The following is a 4365-nucleotide window of genomic DNA, read 5'->3' as shown; positions in this document are numbered from 1 at the left end:
AAGATCTGAACCATGCGTTCAGAAGATTTGCAACGTATTGCAAATAACCTACCAGATTCATTTATTGAAAATAAAGGTGTCACATAATCCTATAATCCTGCAAAAATATGCCTAAAAGAGTGGAGGTACCAACAAAAACCACTCGACTCCCCGTTCACAGCAACAGGAGGAGAAGTATGGCAATAGTACATCCGGATTCAGCTTCTCGCAAGCAAGGATATCAAGACCTCTGAATTAGTAAATGCAAGTCAACTTCATGTTGGCAGACACCTAATGGGTAGTATACACCCAGTGGACGGGCAACCTCCACCAACCCAGGTCATAGTGCACACAATGACCGGGACATCGGAATACCTGACTCAACCGCATTGGGAATCGCGAACAACCACCTTGGGTAACGATATTTCCATCAGCTCTATATTGATATATAGATTCTGGAGAAACATATAATCCGAAGTCTACAATTGTCGACATGCATTTCTCAACTAGATTTGGGAAAACCTTTCACATGATTCATGTCCAAAGACCATGGCCATGGCAAAGTGTGAACAATACTCGGATGGAACTCCAACAAAGGGTATAATCTAGGTAGAAATAATCTTGCTCAATAAAGGGAAAGGTATTCACATAAGCAATACCTACACTAGTTTTCTTCTGGAAATAGAATTGAGAACAACTAGGTGGTGAAACATAGAGAAAGTATTGTAGCACAAGGGTTCATGCAGATACCCAACTATTCTCCAGAGGTGGAATCTCTTTCCGGTAACTTATATCATTGGCAGTACAAATCATCTACATATGCAGTTGATAGATGTAATGATTACATATCCATGTCGATCACTAGATTCGGACATGGATGGTTCCCAATGGAATCTCACTTCTGAATCGAAATGCAAAACGGAACATACACTATGTAGAAAAACAATAAGTCACCATATGAATTATTGTTGTCGGTACATTTTGGTACAAACGACATAGTGAGTTTCTTACACAGAAGGATTACTCCTACAATGATGATTATCCATGCATGTCTGTCATACACAGGGATTACTCCTACAGTGACAATGCACATGATCATCTTAATGATAAATTTTGAGATGAAGGATTGGGTAAAACCTCGATCACCTTCACTCATACATTATGGTATGCTATGTTGACTATATCAAAGATATATTGGAGAAATTCACTGTGGACAAATCTTATGCATCCATAACTCGCATGGCTTCGTTCTCTAGACGTAGAGAAAGATCCATTAAAACCATGAGTTGATGAGAATGCGATATTGGGACATAAAGTTTCATATCCTAGTGCCACTGGATCCACCACACATAATTGGTTGGGGCTCAAGAATATCTTTCGATATCTCCAAGGCATCAAATATCTTGTCCTAATTTTTAGTTCAGAGAAATCTGGACACCAATATCGTTGGATAAATCGATCAGATCCCAACCATGTTAGATCATAGACAAGCTTTGTGTTTCTACTGGGTGTGGTAGCCTTACCATGAAAGTATTCGAAAATACCTTAGTGGCTATATCCACCAACCATTATCTCAAAGATAGTGTTGCTTGTGTTGTCTAGATGCAAACAAGTTACATAGTAATCAATATCATTATATTGTTCATCTTGCAATTTAAATCATGTGACAACCATGAAGTCTCTACCAACTGAAAGGATCGATATAGTTGACTAGACGGGGGGGGGGGTGAATAGGCAACTAACAATTTTTAGCTTTTCTTTACCAAATTAAACTTTGCATCAAAGTAGGTTGTCTAGATATGCAACTAGGTGAGCAACTGAAAGCACAAGTGCTCCCTGGGTGATTTTGGTAATTAATGTCAACATATCTCTTGTTGGACTAACACTTTTACCTAGTATGTTTCAGATAAGTTCAACAATGGAGCGGCATGGACTAGAGGATGTGGAACCCCTTCAAGATGCTAAGAAAAAGGATTGGCTCAAGCTCAAAGCACAAGACTCTACTCTTTCTATTTTAGTGATCCAAGATCACATTGAGTCTATAGGAAAAGCCAATACTATCAAGAGGGGATGAGGTGTTGTTTAATGGCTTGCTTGCTCAAAGTGCTTAGTGATATGGTGCAAAGCCCTCAACTACCTTCTCACATCCACATATGACCCAAACCAAAAGTCCAACCCGGCCCTACCGATTCTTTCTATCCGGCGCCACAAAGTTCAGATGTCATAGCCACTGCCACAAACCTTAGGCAAATCAGTCTCACCGATGGGGATCTCGGTCTCACCGAGATGGGATTGTAATCTCTTTGTGTATGTCCATTACCAAAATCGGTCCCACCGAGTTTGTGTAATCGGTCCTACCGAGATTACAATGCAAACTCTCTGTTCCACTTCGTAACATTTCGGTCTAACCGAGATGAGCGAATCGGTCCCACCAAGTTTGCCTGACCAACCCTCTGTGTGTCCATTACCAAAATCGGTCCCACCGAGTTTTTGTATTCGGTCTCATCGAGATTACATTATGCCCTAACCCTAAACATATCGGTCCTACCGAGTTGCAAGTCGGTCCCACGGAAAATCCTAACGGTCACATTATTTGCTAAATCGGTCCGACCGAGTTTGACGATTAGGTCCCACCAAGATTGGTAAGTTGTGTGTAATGGTTAGACTTTGTGTGGAGGCTATATATACCCCTCCACCCACTCTTCATTCGTGGCGAGAGCCATCAAAACGTGCCTACACTTCCAACATACATTTTCTGAGAGAGAACTACCTACACTTGTGTTAAGGCCAATATATTCCATTCCTACCATATGCATCTTGATCTCTAGCCCCCCCCCCCAAGTTGCTTTCCACTCAAATCTTCTTTCCACAAAATCCAAATCCTGTGAGAGAGAGTTGAATGTTGGGGAGACTATCATTTGAAGAACAAGAGCAAGAAGTTCATCATCAACACACCATTTGTTACTTCTTGGAGAGTGGTATCTCCTAGATTGGCTAGGTGTCACTTGGGAGCCTCCAACAAGATTGTGGAGTTGAACCAAGGAGTTTGTAAGGGCAAGGAGATCGGCTACTTCGTGAAGATCTACCCTAGTGAGGCAAGTCCTTCGTGGGCGACGACCATGGTGGGATAGACAAGGTTGCTTCTTCGTGGACCCTTCGTGGGTGGAGACCTCCGCTCGCTTAGCCGTTACCCTTCGTGGGTTGAAGTCTCCATCAACGTGGATGTACGATAGCACCACCTATCGGAACCACGACAAAAACATATGTGTCTCTAATTGCATTTGCACACTCCAATCCCATCCCTTTACATTCTTGCAAGTTGCATGCTTTACTTTCCGCTGCTCATATACTCTTTGCATTCTTGCTTGATATGTATTGTGATTGTTAAACTTGTGCCAAAACTCCACTTGAACTCAAAGAAATTAAAAACTGAAACTTTTCTTGCTTAGTGTCTAATCACCCCCCCTCTAGACACCTCTTCTCGATCCTTTCAATTGGTATAAGAGCTTTAGTCTCCATTGCTTTGGTTTAAACACCATTGGAGGAAGATGGATGAGTCTACTTTGGGGAGTCTTAGACATAGAGTGCCTATACTTGATGGAGAGTATTTTCATGAGTGAAAAAATGAGATGCTTGTGATTGTCAATGAATATCATTTGAACAAGTACATTGCTAGCCCTTGTGCACCTCATGTTGATCCTATGCATCCTACCCTTGATGAGTCAATTGACATGATTCACAATCTTAGAACTGTTAATCTTATCACTCGAGGTTTGCCTAGAAATTTGATAGCTTGCTTGCCTACTCTTAAGTGTGCCTACACCATATGGAAATTTCTTGAGGAACGTTTTCCAAATTATTCCTTGAAAAATCTAGATGAAATTCTCCATAAGTCTATTGCCTTGAGTAAGATGAACTCCAATGATTCTATGTTTGGTGATTGTCTATTTGAGCTTACAAACCTTATGCGTGCCAAAGGAGATGTTGGAATTATTAGTGATATTATTTCCAAAGCTATTAAAATTCATAAAGAAGATCATTGTCAAATTCACTCTAACAAATCACCCTCTCTAGGATTTGATCCACCACATGACGATGTTGAACATGGATACTACGATGAGGATGATGATAGTGACTTTGATCTTGATGATGCAATGAGACAGTTTTGTCTTATGGCAAATCTTCGGGGATACATGGCAGGAGGAAAGGAATGGGTTCTTGATAGTGGATGTACCGATCACATGATCGGAGATAAAGATATGTTTCATGAGCTTGCTGAAAATGACGGCCCTCGAAAGTATGTCACTTTCGGTGACAACTCAAATGGTAAGGTGGTTGGCCTCGGTAAGGTGGCCATCTCACATGATAGCTCCATTCAAAATGTTA

This window comes from Triticum aestivum, chromosome 3B (genome assembly GCF_018294505.1).
Source record: "Triticum aestivum cultivar Chinese Spring chromosome 3B, IWGSC CS RefSeq v2.1, whole genome shotgun sequence".
Classification (NCBI taxonomy): domain Eukaryota; kingdom Viridiplantae; phylum Streptophyta; class Magnoliopsida; order Poales; family Poaceae; genus Triticum; species Triticum aestivum.
The sequence above is the reverse complement of the archived record's forward strand: the minus strand, read 5'-3'. Positions refer to the sequence as shown.